The following is a 16,366-nucleotide window of genomic DNA, read 5'->3' on the forward strand; positions in this document are numbered from 1 at the left end:
GGGTTTCAGTTAATAGTAATATTAACTGTAAAATTATACAGATTCGATTCTTAACAGCAATCTTCAATTTTATGACAACGCAAATTTATGACGAGGAACGTAGTGTTTTATAGCATTTTCAAAGCATCATCAAAATTAACACAGTAATTTAGAACTAAAAGGAAATTGAGAACTATTAAAAACTCAAAGGTTTGACTGATCATCTATTTTATAATTAATTAACTGTTCTGTGATGCTGCTCTGATCAAGGCTTACGGTTTCCCTTGATATATTCAGGCAAATGTTGGGGTAGTCCTTTTTTTTTAGTTTATGTAGTAGCACACCTAATTATTGTGTAATTGATTTATGTTGTATTTCATTATACTCTGATAAAAATTAAATACAGAGTGTTTCTAAATTAGTTATATAGAAGTAATCTATAATAATGAAAAAAGTAAATAACTTACAGAAATGTTGATTCAATACTGAATACAGTATATTTTCAAGTTTCATTTACAAATATTAAATATGACTATACCTTTTGTATCGGCAGATGTCTCATCTGTAATCAATTTCCTGTCACATCGTATGAAGGAAGCATGTCTTGATCTACACTGGTAACTGTTTGTGTTATGTTGCGATGTACATAACAAATTTATTACAATGATAATATTCATGATTATTTACTGTGAGATTTGACTTTCCCGGCTATAATTATAATGCTGATAGTAAAGAAGAAATATATAGATAGCTTCAAAAGTTTGATGTACCGGGTTTTTTTTGCTTATGTCATGTTTCACAATCCCTTGAATCCGAAAAATGTAAAAAACCAGAAAAAATTGCGGGAGATTATGTAGGTACGTACTTGTGTTGACCTGTTTTTTGATTAATTTTACCGAACTGGTTCAACATAAATTCTTGAAAATGGCTCAAAGATTTCTATATATGGGCCATTAATTGCATTAAATTTTAGGCAAAATTAAAAAAAAAGTAGGAGAGGTAGAATACAACCTCTCCTACTTTTTTTAATTCAAGAGAAAAATTAAAAGATAATTAATTAATTAATTCAAGAGAATAACTAAAAATTAAGTGGTGAATACGCCACTTTTAATTTTTACATCGATAACTCTTTGATGGAGCTGCGGTGTGGAAGGATGTAGGAATTGATCTCGCTCCCGAAAGTGGACCAGAACAGAGAGAAATAGGTGAGTTTTCACATTAGAGTCTTACAAAATTTGTGATTCAGTTTCTTGATTTTTAAGTAAATCAAGAGGACTTTAAGTAAGTTGATTGCAGGACAAAATTGTCGTTGTTGCGATCAACACTTGTGTTTTTGGTATGGGGATAATATTTTTGGTGTTTAAAGACTCAATTAAGTAACGGTCTGAGTGCATAGTATAGATATAGGAAGAGTTTTTGTGTGAAACCTTCGGTGTTAGAGGAAGGCGCGGGGATCGCGATTCCGTGAATCGGTTAGTTTGATAGTTGAGGATTGTGATTTATTGTAGGTGGTCGTGGTTGGAAGAGGCCATACGAAGGCGATAATAGGATGTGTAAATAAACTGATGAAAATGCCTGCCGAGGCATTTGCATCGGTGGCATCCTGACAGAGGTTAATTCAATGACTGTGTTGTATTATCAAGTTTAGAGGATTCTAAAGACAACCTCTGATAAAGCCTATCACGGCTAGGAATAGAGGGGGTAGTATGGGGACCGGGGTAGTCACAAGGCGGGTGTCCTCCCCTACGGGGGTCAGGATGTGAATTTTTATATAGAGGTTGTAAAAAATTGAATTTTAACAATGACAGTGCCTATTAAGTTATTTAAATTCCAAAATGTTAAGTCAATTGGAATTAGGAGTGAGAGGATTTTCATCATTGTTTCCAAGCAGTTTTTACCTCATATTTCAAAAATCCGTTTAAAAAAAAAAGTTCAAATTTGGTACAAATATATGGATATATATATATATATCAGTTTCAGCTTGATTTTTGACGCTATCGGACAAAGGGGCATTACGGACCCATATTTTTTCCTCTACAAGATGTCAAGGGAGGTTTTTATCAAACTTAAGGGGCTGATTTAGGACATCAATGTAAATAAAAGTGTTCATTTGGTTAAATCCCCTATCTCGATTTATTTTTCCTTTGTCCGTCACTTTTTTCCCCTCGGCAATAGCTATATGAGATATACTAGAAGATGTCGGACAAACTTAACGGACTGATTCAGGAAATCAAAATACACAAAATAGTTCATGTGGATAAACATCCTATCTCGCTTCAATTCCTCTCTGTTCATCATTTCGTGTTTTTCTAATAAAGATTTATATTTTAAGAATGGATTAAGTTAATTTAATTATGTTTAGTAGATATGTTCTAACAACATCTACTATAAAATTATTACGTTTGTAAATTTTACCTTTGAAAATTAAAAAAATTTTTTAATTTAAAAAAAATTAAATTTTTTAAGAAATTAATATTTCTGAAAATAATAGTTTTATCGAATAACTTTTTATTAGATATATTGTTAAGCATTTTGTTGTCATGTAAAAACTAATAGAACAGATCATTAGTTTTTACATGAGGTAAAATTACTACATTCGGAACCGGCTAGTGAAACGCCAGAAATTCTAGGAATACTGTAGTAACCGATTTATAAAATTATGTATTAAGTTTGTTGTCCAAAATCGATTTCCAAAATCGTTCTCTGTTTGTACTTCACGATTTATTTAATCGATTTTTAGGTAAAAATAATAGTCATTAACATTTAAAAATCCAATGGTGTATTTAAAGTAAGTCTGTCGAAGGAAAACCCGGGAAGGTTATGCAACCCTTGGTTAATGTTTTTTTCCCAAGAATTTATACATTAGATTATTATTGATAGAGCTACAACTTTTTAACATTTTCTACTGATCGATGTTTGAGATATTTTTTAATTATTCTTTTTTGTAGTCTGTGTTTAAAAAAACATGGAACAAATAGGGTGTTACTAATAATATAAGCTTTCAAAATTTGTTAACCCTTTTGTCTGAATTATTGTGAATACACAAGCCTGCAAAATTTGGGTTGGGGAATGTTTTTTAATTTCCGTAAATGATTCCTATGTATTTTTTAGCGCTAAATCCGAAAAAACCTTAATTTATTCCCATCACCTCAGGAGTTTTTGCAAATCGAAAATTTCAAAATTTGAAAAATGTTGAAAAATTGTGAATATGCGATACAATAAAATAGATATAAAACTTTTTTTATTGTAATAAATTAATATAATATATTCACTTTTTTGGTTTATAATATGCATTTTTATAGCTTAACAGTTGATTGGTCTGAAGAGGGGGGCGGTGGTGGAGGTTATTTTCTCCTTAATTTCTAATGAAAATTGTCAGAAAATAAGCCTAATTTCTATTATAGTGCATTTTTAAATTAATTTATTTTTATTTATTTAATTAATCTTTATTTGGTACGTCATGACTTTGGAAACCACTTCCCCTCTTCACCGACCCTTAATGATGAATTATGTAAAATACTTACAATTTTATTCCATGTGTCGATTTCTTTGGACGGCTTATACTCTGCTTCGCGCTTTTCTTTCTGTTCTCTGTAAGATTCATCTCGGTGTAATATTCAGCAATAGTCTACCCATCATCGGTGTAGTCCATATTCCTTGATACCTACTTTCCATTTTTTTCATGTCCTGATGAAATCTCTCACTCATCTCTTCGCTAACGGCACGCAGATTTTCAGGAAAGTAGTCCACAAGTGAATTTAGGAAGTAAACCTTCTTGAAGGTCGTTCCGATTTTCGTAGTCGATTGCTCATATCAGAACCAGTCGGTGAAATCCTGTGCGGTTGACTTAAAGTACACTTTGAGACCGACAACATTATTTTCGCAAACGCTACTGCGTATTGCTTGGTCATATACGAAACATTAGAAACGGACGTGCCACTCATAGGAGATGTGAATAAGATGAATTTAAAAAAATAATATACATTGCTTACTTATTTTTTTCGTGACGTATTGCATTGCTATGCAGTGACGTCATCAGAATCGATACCGAATAGCGATGTGTATCGTGACTGAAGTTTTGGGAAAATCTAGTACTTTTTAACCGGATCCGAATTTTCGGACGAAAATCGCAAATACCTCAAAAATGGTCGGTCCTAGCGTTCTGAAAATTTTTTTAACATGAAATAAAATTGTAAGTATTTTACATATTTCGTCATTAACGGTGGGTGAGAAGAGGAAGTGGTTTCCAAAGGCATGACCTACCTAATAAAAATTAATTAAATAAATAAAAATAAACTAATTTAAAAATGCACTATAGTAGAATTTAGGCTTATTTTTGACAATGTTCATTAGAAATTAAGGGATCAATGATCCCACTCCCGCCCTCCTCTTTAGTATAGACAACTGGTTTACCTACAAGAATGTACGGTATAAGCCAAAGCAATGAACATATTATATTAATTTATTAGAAAAAAAGTTTTATATTTATTTTATTTTATTACATTTTCGCAATTTTTCAACTTTTTATAAATTTTGCGATTTCCAAAAAATCCTGACGTGTTGGAAAAAATGAAGGCTATTTTCGGATTCAGCACTAAAAAATACATGAGAATAAATTATCAAAAACTAAAAAAACAACCTTGTGTTATTGAACGATAATAGAGCTGTCGTTAGGTTCTTCTGCCTTCACAATTTCTTATCCGCTATTGCTAGGTGTTAGCGCTTTATATAATTCTCTAAAATGTTTTAGACAAAAATTAGAAAGAAGCTTAAAGGTTACTGAAGAAAGTTGGTAGCACTGTCTTGTTGTGAGAAATGTAAATGTGTATAATGATTCCTTATTTAATAACTCCATAGGTTAAGGTATAACAAAATTTCTATTGAAGAAGTAACTAAATGAAAATGAATGAATGAAGACGTTTTTAGAGCTTGCGAAATTTTTTATATCTTCTGTTCTCAGAAACTATCTCATACAATAATATTTGAAGAGAATAACATTTATTTTAAGAATACGTAGTATTAGATAATTTTATATTCTGTGAAATTAATTTAAAAAAAAAAAAGCTAAAGCTTTATAAATAGTCTAAGAGTCAAATCGTTAAGAAGTTGATGAGCTAAAACATAAGTACTGCTGAAGAAAAGGGGGGAGGATTGAAAGGTGGAAACTAAAGAGAAAATGTGTCCGGCGGGTGTTCGACTTATAAGGATAGGCATAGGGGGAAAGGATGATGGGGAGGTTATAAGGAGAAGAGAAGGTTGTTCGGGAACGTCGGTGTACTGAGGTGGAATTAATTGACCTCCCTTTGGTATTTCCTGTTGCCCGTTATGTGGGGGGGATCACATTCCCGCACACTTTCTCTTTCTCTCTTCATCTGAAAATCTCTCTTGCTCTATTACGACTATATCCCTTCTCCTTTCCTTGAATTCAGACGTACTGGACTCGGACTGGTTTAGAATTAATTGAATTTAAGATGACCATTGGCATCGGGTATTGCAATTTCTGTTGCCTCTATTGTTATTGCTTGCCTGGTTTATATATTGCTAAATACAAATCCTGTTTGAGTAATCCAAAACTAATCTCAACTTTGAGAAATTAAATTATTACATAAATAAAAAAGATATTAATTTCTGCGCTTACATTTTAACAGTAATTTGAATGATTTATTTCTTTAAAGTAATATTTTATCCTATTTTATAATTATTTAAATGGAATTGATTTGCTCATAGATTAATTAAAAAATATATCCGAGTAATTACAACTAATCTATAATTCCAGTAAAAAATTTTTCCTTAATGTATAAAAGGAAAACGGATGTTTTAAAAATACGACACATATCAGAGATTTAAATCATCCGACTAAATTTGTGTACATCATATTTCTGCAGAAAAACACTCTCGCGCAAACACACACACACACACACACACACACACACACACACACACACACACACACACACACACACACACACACACACACACACACACACACAAACAAACAAATATACAAACGCGTGTAAAAGTGTAGATATGAACTAAAGTAGAAAAGAAACATAATTTATTATCTGAGATTCCAGAATTTGTGTTGTTAATAGGAAGAATCGTTTAATAAATACTGTATAAATATCAACACAACTTTAATATCTTAAGTAAAAAAAGAACTAGCTCTTATAAAATAACTGTAAATAATGAAATTAATTAGGAATTTTAATTTTTTTACAACACCAGACCAAACGGAATGGTATAATAATGTTTTCAGACGTCTCTGAAAAGTATGTTTTAAAAATTTTTTTAAAGTAAGTTTCAAGCAATTCAGTCCGGTGCGTCATTAAAAAAAAATAAAATTTCATACTATCATCCTCAAACGTCATTGACAAAAAGAATAGCGAAAGAGAAAAAAAATAGAATAATACTGTAACCTGGTTGTATTTTTATACACATATTGATTGATGAAAAGTGGAAAAAACTTTCAAGACATGTTCTACAGGTGAAAATAAAGAAGTAAGCTCTTCATATAAACAAAGATTTGAAAACACTTCACTAGCAAAGGTCGGCTACGAAAGATTTTGCCCTTGTATCTGCGCCTTCGATAAAATCAAACCAGATTCTTGTGACTCAAATTAAAGAGTAAATTTAGTAGTTTTATATGAAATCTGATCTGAAAATTAAGAAAAGTAAGTCCTAGAACTGAATTTTTAGTATTTTTTGAGAAATCTGAGGTAAAAACAAAAGACTGGGATCGAAAAATACACTATTTTATGTTTAACGTGAACTTCGTTAAATGAGTAAAACGTAAAACTTTTAAATAAATCTGGTAGAGAATTTTATTCTGTAAAATGTTATAAATAAAGATCATAGAAACTAAATACAAATGTAAGAATTTTGAAGTTTATTAAAAATAAAATATATCAAAATGTGATGGATTTTAACTAGGTATTAAGCGAAACAGAATTTTCACAAAACAAAATAGTTAAATATTTTAGAAAAATAAATTTAAAAATAAATGAAAACCAAATAAACTATCAATAAAATAATTTATTAGATATCTTTAAAGGTAATTAAAATTAATTTTATCTAAATGTGTTTGAAATAATTTATTTCATAAGTTTGACAATATTAACAACCGAGTCCTATAAATAATTTTTTTGTGGTGCATTTGAACAGAAAAATATATTTAAATAAGAAAATGGAATAGGGCGTGTATGTCATTATCTAAAAATATTTTAAAATTTCTCATTGAAGAATATGCAGATATCATTCTTGTTTGAGGAGTTTGCAACGGAGACGGGCGAGCTGCACGGCAAGAATATCATCAAATAATTCTAAATAGGTGAATTCCAGGCCACAGATTCTTTGGTTCGGTATTTCGGTGTTTACGTACCACTATATCATTTCCGTCTTCATACGTTGCTCAAGGACAAGAATAACATCCTGTGAGGGAAAAAGAAAAGGTAATTCAAGACACTGAACGAAAGCTTCAGTATCAGAAGAATTTCTTAACGTCCTGGTTTAATACAAATTAAGGTATGGTGAATATTTCGAAAAGATGAACCCCATTTTTATTGTTATAATTAATAACTTATATTTAATAATAAGGTTAACATTTCTATCTTATTTTTATTATTATTATTACCATTCTTATGTTAAGTCGCTCTTGGACTATGTATGTGAGATTGGACTATAAATGTAAGATTAGACTATGTATGTGAGATTCATGGTACGAACCTTTCAGTCGAATTTCAGTTTATCCATTCGCTCTGAAATTTTTCACACCGGTTTGCTTCTGATGAAAACACATTTTAGCACCATTTTCAAGTCGCTAAGATCTCCTAAGTTGCTAAATGAAAAAATGTTCCTTGAACTTATGCAACCTCGTTTACATATATATTTTATTAGTGAAAAAAATTTTCTTAGTAAAAAATAACCTAGCCTGTTTCGGTAGGTTTGGATCTAAAATTTGCACACGTTTGAAATACATAATTTTACAAAAACGTAAGCGCTTTACCTACTATAACAACCAACTAGAGCTAAATGATAACACGCTATTAGTTTTAGAAATTCTATATCTTTTAGTTAAGAAATTCTATACAGTAGCGACCGAAGTTTTAGAAAAATTTAGTACTATTTAACTGGATCCGAATTTTCGGACGAAAATCGCAAATATCTCGAAAACGGTCGGTCCTAGCGCTCTGAAAAACTTTTTCTACCCCCCTCAACGATATGCTATCCGCTCCCAGTGGTACTCGTCGGATGATAATATTTTCAATTGCCACCGGGGCGCCGTTCGGAAACTGTAGAGAGGATGCAACATCACGGTAAACTGTGGTGCAATATCGCGGCAACCGCTCGCCCGATTTTCACGATTCAAACGGCAAATCTTTGCAAAGATTTGTTGACATAAGCTCCCCACTCTTTAGGCTATTCATCACGCATAAGAAAAATTTGGTAAAAACATACAATTTTTAATTTGAAGCTATGACTTTCACATAATCTTACATATTACCATAAATCTGTCAAATCCATTCTGAGATACTGTCCTAAAATTATTTTTTACCTTTTAGTGCGTTTAATTTAAAAGTGGTATTTTATAAACTTTTTTACATATTTTTTATTTTCTACTTTTTAGTGCATTTAATATAAGAGTGATTTTTAAAAAGTTATTTTATATATATTTTTTTTTTTAATCTACAAAAGGTAAAAAAATTATATCCAGAGTTCTTCGTGTACTTTTAATTTTTTTCACTGGATTCTGGACAATGCTAATAATGTAAACTCTATTTTGTTTACGGTTGAAGACATATTTACTTGAAGAGGAATTTTTAATTAAAATACATGATATAATAGAGTAACGAAAATCCACACAGCCGTCGAAATCGGATACCAATACAGGTTCTACGTAAACGTTTGGTGCGGTATTATAGACAACCAAATATTGGGACCATTTATTGTCAATGAGAATGTTTCAGGTGTTTCATACTTAAACTTTTAGCTGGATAGCTTTGTCAGATCTATCGGAAGGAAGATTTCTTTTGATAATTAGAAGGCAGGTGATTTTCAAACACGATGGCGCAACTACACAATTTCTCTAACAATTAGACAAAATGCGAGTTTTTTTAAACAAGTGGACTGGACGCTGCGGACTTATAACTTGGCCTCCAAGGACGTTTGACGTAACATCTTTGGTTACTATTATCTGCGAGGTCACTTGAAATGATTAGCACATGAACAAAATTATAATACAAGGAAAGAGTTAGTTATTAGAATTCTTAATGCGGTACTACTAATACAAAACAACCCTGTTGAAATAAAAAAACCTCTAAAAGCACTGTTCGTTGGGCGGACTGTAGCGGAGAACACTTTCAGCAGTTATTTAATTGCTTGGAAGTTGGTTTTATTGTTCTTTTTTGTATTTGTTATTTATACAAAATACCTAATTATGTTGTTTTGTAATATTGAAAATTTTGTTTCGTTTAATACCTAGTTAAAATCTACCCGTTTAACCAATTAACGAATTTGTTTAAAATTAAACATAAAATAGTGTGATTTTCGACCCCCAATCTTTTATATTTTACCTCAGATTTCTCAAAAACTACTAAATAATACAGTTCTGGGACCTATTTTTCTTAATTTTCAGGTTAAATTTCATATAAAACCTCTAAATTTTTCCCGTAATTTGGGCTGCAAAAATTACAGACTGGCTTAATTTTACTGGCTTTATTTTAAGACGCAGAAATCAGGGCGAACTCTTTGGTCAGCTGATACTAGCTAATGAAGTGTTTCCGAACCTATGTTTATATGAATTTCCTTATTTATTTTCACCAGTAGAATATGTCTTGAAGGTTTGTTACATTCTTCTCAATGTGTACGTATCTAACATACAGTGTCTGCTTTGTTTATATCCCTGGAATGATTAAATCTAATGCCATAAAATCTGGGTAGGTGTTACAGCTTTTCCAAAAGGGTATCTCTTTCTATAAAAGTTTTGTAAAAATTGGATGAGTGAGTGAAAATTTCTTATTTCCGAACCGAAAATTTAAAAACCGATTTCCGTGGCGAAGTGGTTGCGTTTCGACCTTTCATCCGGAGGTCCCAAGTTCGAATCTCGGTCAGGCAGAGCCACTACAAAATTTCCATTTCATATTCACATGCACAAGCTTCAAGCTTATTTAGTGAATTAATCATTAAAAAAAAGACAGGGTATCTGCCTTTCATCCGGTAGATTCTGGGTTCAAATAATAGTCAGGTTTGGAATTTCTGAACGCTGCAGGATTTATTTCTTATTACAAGAAAAAATGAGAGAAGAAGGATTGCTGAAATTAGGTATCAGCCTATAAGTTGCCGGAGGGAATAAATAAATGTATTATGGAAGTACTAAGTCTCGAAGGGAGCGAGTTAAAGAAAAGTCTATTGTGTTTTCTTTAGTTTATAAAACTGATATCGGATATACAATTTGAAATAATAAAGTTAAACAACTTTCGAACAAATTTTTCATAAAACTACCCTGAAATGAAATATTTCATTTTTTTATTTAAATTTAACTTTCAGTAGTTTAATATTTAAAATGTCTCAACTTGAAATATTTTTTTAATGATTTTCTATAATAAAAGGATAAAAAAATATTTTACCAAGACCGGAAAAATTTATTAACAAACCTTTTTACGGGATTATAAAACACTGGCCTGTGACAGCGGCCTCACTCGGTGTCATCGGGTGGGGCTGGGATTCTCTCCGCGCGTAAGGGTTCTGGGGAGGACCTACATATCCGAGTGCGGGCTGCTGGTGGCGCTGCAGAGCAGCTGCGTCAGAAGATCTCTACAAAGGTGGAGGACGCCACCACAGCTCTGGCGGGGAGGAGCGGTCGGAGTGTCCACATCCTGATTAAGGATGTAGACTTGTTGATTATAAAAGAAGACTTCATTGCGGAATTTCGCAAAGTGATGGGGGAGGCGGTGACAGTAGATATCTTGTCCACGCGGCCGGCCTATGGGACGACTCAGATCGTCACGGTTGCGGTGCCGCCCATCCTTGCGGAAAAATTGTTGTCAAATGGGTGGATCCGTATTGGGTGGGTGGCCTGTAGGGTCACCAGACGCAGCTTCGATGACCTGTGTTTCCGGCGCTGGAGTCCGGGCCATAGAGCTCAATATTGTTGTGGCCTGGATAGGACTGGCCATTGTTTTATCTGTGAAGAGGCCGGCAACTTGCGGAGGGATTGTAAGTCGATGTCCTTCATGCAAGTTGCATGGACATGCACCCGGGGTTCGAGGTTGTAAGGTGGTGTTCACCCGTGTCTTGAGGTGGTGGTGCCTGTTCTGGTGTGGTGTTTGCAAGGGACAGCCTCGTCTGGGATACCTACCGGGTTGGTCTAATGGTGAACGCGCCTTCGCAAATCAGCTGATTGAGGAATCGAGAATTCCAACGTTCAAATCCTAATAAAGGCAGTTACTTTTATACGGATTTGAATACTAGATCGTGGATACCGGTGTTCTTTGGTGGTTGGGTTTCAATTAACCATACATCTTAGAAAATGGTTGATCTGAGACTGTACAAGACTTCACTTACACTCATACATATCATCCTCTGAAATAATACCTGACGGTGATTCCCGGAGGCTAAACAGGAAAAAAGCCTCGTCTGGGCGTTCCACATTGATGATCAGACGGGGACTCCCTTGCAGCCCCTTTGGGGGGAATGTAAGACAGTAGTCCTAGTGGGGGAGTCCTCTGGGGTCCCCTCATTAGAGGCATGACATGACAAAAAAAGACTGAGCCCCGCCTGCCTGGGCAGGGCTTTATTCCCCCGAGGTAGTTCGTGGCGATGGCACCCCTCTGAGTTGAGTTTATGCTTAACTGCGGGTCCGGCTCCGTGGTGGTGGCGAGGAAAAACAAAAGAAAATACATTTTGATATTAATTAGTTTTCATATTAATTAATATACATTATTACGGGATTACAGAGTTATGAACCCTCACAAATAAATAATAGTTTCAATTTTTTTTAAAAAGAAATTTCAACATATGTTTTGAAACATTTTTTTAAAAATGAAACACAATAAGGGTGAAAATAGATTTGAATCCTTATTAAAAAAAAGGGTTAAAGATTTATTAAAGGGTTAATTATCATTCATTAAAGGGTTATTAAAAGGAGTTAAAGTGTAAATTTTAAGGGATTTTCAAAATTAGTTTTTCATTCAAGTAGATCAGTTTTTGTTAGAAATCTTTTGTGCTCTATAATGCTTTAAATATAGGTAAAGAATTAAATGTATATTAATTTTAATGTGTGTTTATTGGTTAATAAATTACGCAAGATCTTTCTTTCTTGTTAAAAAGATAAGTGAGAAAATAAGTAAGGTTGTTAGGGAGTAAGGATAAATAATGTTTAGATTCATTATTCTCGAAAGGATACATTTTATGCGGTGTGTAAATTCAGACAAAGTTCAGTAATATCATAACTAACTTTAGCTTTTACAGTGAATTTGCATTAGATGTATACAATAATGGCCATTTAGTCACTAGATCGATACGCGTTACGGGGTTCAGCATTTGCAGCCAAACGATATGACGACTAATATGATTATGCACTTGTATCGAGTAATGATGCGGTGGACTTGATGACATATACGTGGTTTTAACAGTGCGTATGTGGTATCGAATGGAAAGGCTTTAACCTAAATCATTATCAACATTACCATTATTGTGGGACCAGACTGTACACAGATCATTGACATAGTGAGTGCTCTTTGAGAGAAACTTCAACACCTACTTAAATGAGCCATGCAATTAAAATTTCGGTTAAAATATTTATCAATTAAAAAAAAAGTATTTTTTTCTCTTCCAACTACTTTTAGTTGTGATAATTTTGTTTGAACAACAAAGTTCTTCTTTTCGATTTTTTTTTTAAGAAAAAAGCCTTTTTTTAAAAAAAAGGCTAGAAAAAAGTCACTAAATATTATCTACTGTTTTTTGTAGGGCAATATACAGGAATTAAAAAAAAACGTTTTTTTAGAAGTTTCTCATGATATTAAGCTTCCATTAAAATTTTCATATAATTTCTTTTACAGTTTCAGTTTTTATTTTTATTTTTTTTGGCAAAGAAGGTCTAACTGAAGAGTATGTTTCTAAGAGAATTAAATTGTAGACTTTTAAAATATTGTACAAACATAATAAAAAATAAATAAAATAAAATAAAAAACAAAAAACGATATTTTTCTTAAAACAAATAATATATCTGAGGAAAAGTTTTGGATCAGATTTCCCTTAAAGTTACTAATTTTGATTTTTACGTATTTGTTTTTAATATGTACGCTTTTAATACTATCTTGAATTAGTAAATATACATTTTTTTCTTATAAATTTATTGTAATACTCACAATAGTTCTTTTAAAATTATTAATAAGTAGAACTGACTTATTTTCAGTTGTTCCGTTCCACGTCGATCCGTCCGGTGCTGCGATCTAGTGGGTGTTAGTGCTCACCGGATAGTTAAGCCATACTAGCATTCGATGTTAGAATCACGACCAGGGCGGTCACGTTTCGTTTCAGTCCGGGTAGACGCTTAGATTAGTTATATTGTTGATAATGTTCAAGTATATGTTAAGTTTAAGTCTTGATAATGTTCAAGTATAATAATGTATAAAGAGAAATTAAACACAACAATTCATCAAAGGTAACAAGGAGTTGTTTTCTTTAATTATCAACATCATCTACAGTCCATACTCGCTCTAAAATCTACCATGGTTTCATGGTCCTCCGGATTGAGGGACAGGATCGTCAAGTCGCCGGATTAAGAAACCGGATTGATGACTGGATTGGTCGAAGGATTCACAAGGCAGGATCCGACAAAAAGAAAACAGTTAAGAGGACGAGCCAACCTCCATGATAGAGTGATAGCGTCTTTGCCTTTCATCCGAAGGTTCTGGGTTCCAGTCCTGGTAGGTATTTTTCTACAAGCTACAAAAACATTCATTTCATTATCATTCATCGTTAGCTGATACATGATGCCAGTCAGATTAAACGGAGTTGATTACTGTTGAGCTTTCTCTCCTTCCAGTTAAGTATAAATATTCAACACATCTACTCATTGTTCAAAAGGAGATTGTAAATAATTAATTTTATTAAAAAAAGGATGAATTTTATTTATAAATTTTTTTCCATAATATTTAAAAGTTTATCTAAATTCTACTGAATGTAATTCTCGTATATTTATTAAAAGTTACAAAAATTTAAACTTTTTTCAAGAATAATTTTCAGACTATCTTTTTTAATTTTGTTCATGAATAAAATTGTTTATAAAATAAATTAACATTTGAAAAATTTAATACCATCATTATCCATTGCACTCAACCGTAGTCCGATTGGATCCAAAATTTAATAATAAAATTATTCCAACGTAAGAATAAATTTAGTAATTTTCAAAAAGTTATCATAAGTAGTCCAGAGTTATTTAACTACAAATTGGCCAAAGTACATAACTAAATGAACAAATTTATTCCCGTAATAATTTTTAGAGATTTTTATTTTAGTTGTCACGATATCTCGAAACATTGAAAAATGGAAAAATAAAAGTAAAAGGCGTGAAATTCTAATTAATAGACATACTTTTCCTTTATAATAACATTTAAGAAACTAAGATAAATTAAACAGGTAAATTAAATTACGTTTATATTTATGTTTTAATGATTCTATAAAAATACGGAATAATATTTCAAAATATTTTTTTTATAAATTACGTAACATATCTGATAATCTACACTCCAGTTATTATTATTTTGTTCGATATTAAAATTTTATTTTTTTATTAAAATAAATTTTTTTTATTAATAATGTGAATTCAATTTTTATGTAATTTTTCGGAATTTCATTGGCAAAAAAAAGTAATTTCACAGGTAAAAGACGACGGACACATCATCTGATCCGACAGGTCGAGCTTTGGGTTAACCGCAGCTTTGGTGAAGTCATCTGGTTGACCCAATTTTTATCTGGCCACGGCGTGTTTCGGGTGTACTTACATACCAGGAGAGCTGACGACCCCTTTTGGCTTTCTTGCGGAGAGCTCTTGCCGGACGTGGGCTACTGAACGTCGCTCCTGTGAGTTGGTGACTGAGCCCCTTACAGTCGACACAATCATAGACTGTATGTTATCAGGGGCAGAGGTTTCGTGCGGTAACTGACTTTGTGACATGGATACTGCAGCACAAAGCCAGGGATGATGGGGTGGCGAGGGGTTGAGGGACAGCACCCTGCGGAGCTGTCGTTCGTCTGTGCTTGCAAGGATGTGTGGCAGTGATGAGGAACTGGGACTCTCTCATACCTTCGTGAAAAAGACCGGGACTCGGTCTGCAAAGGGTGTCCGTCAGTGTCCTGCAAAGAGTGCTCTCACTAGAAGCATTGGCGTCAAGACTGAGTTTCGGCTTCTGGAGTCCAGGAACGACATAGTCGGGCTTGGATACCCAGCACTAGGGGTAGAGGCAGGCAATGAAAAGATCTAACCGGCGGGCTGAACTTTCGGACTAGACTTATGGCCGGCAGACGGGGAGGGCCGTTTGAGTAGACAACCCCCTGGGCTGTGCTTTGCTTTGTTGTTGATACGGCCGGTATCAACGGTTGGTAGGGTGAAAAAAAAGGTATAATCTAAGAAAGTTTGTGACAACCGTTCACAAATTTTACGTTTTCTTAAGAAACGTTTATGTATTTTGAGATATAAGACATTAGGGTTTATTGTAAGCCACTTTTGAAAGTAGGAGTCAAAAATATCAGATGGCCGCCACTTGGTTAGGTTTTTCGTAGCCCGATTTTTTCTATATAAAAATGTTTGTATGTTCTTTTCCATTTAAAAGAACAATCATACATATATATATATATATATATATATATATATATATATATATATATATATATCATCATATACATTAATATTTTTCTTGATTAATCGAGAAAAAAAAAATTAGGTTCAAGAAATCGAAAAAGATCTAAAGGAATTAAATATAAAAGAAAAAAAAATTAACCTACATACTTGTAGAAATAAAATTAAAAATTTTAAGAATTTTCAGGAAAGATCAAGAGGAAAATGGGGAAGAAAATTTAACCAAAAATAGATACGAAGTTAGTCAAAGAATAAATAGAGTACTAACAGAAAAGGAGAAAAATGCTAACTAAAGTTGTTTTGAAACCCATAGACGGTTCAAAAGAAAAAAAATCCTAAGGTGTAGGATTTTTACAGTTTTAGAATTTACTAATTCATTAAAATAAAGCTAAAAAAATAATTTTCTTCTTGTTTATATATTTGATATTTTTTATTACAGCCCATTAAAACAACGATTTTATTAGTTTTTAATATATTATTATATATATTACCGATGTTGAAAGTTAAATATTATATAGAACCAGAAAGATA

The 16,366-nt window shown here is 32.5% G+C and overlaps 1 long non-coding RNA gene across 1 annotated transcript in view; it reads right to left on the reverse strand.

Annotated features, from left to right (window-relative positions):
* Window positions 1-16,366, reverse strand: part of LOC142326810 (uncharacterized) — a 311,674-nt gene that overhangs the window by 7,825 nt on the left and 287,483 nt on the right. The gene's annotated exons all lie outside the window — the stretch shown is intronic.

The sequence above is a fragment of the Lycorma delicatula genome, chromosome 6 (assembly GCF_047948215.1).
Source record: "Lycorma delicatula isolate Av1 chromosome 6, ASM4794821v1, whole genome shotgun sequence".
In the NCBI taxonomy this organism is placed as follows: domain Eukaryota; kingdom Metazoa; phylum Arthropoda; class Insecta; order Hemiptera; family Fulgoridae; genus Lycorma; species Lycorma delicatula.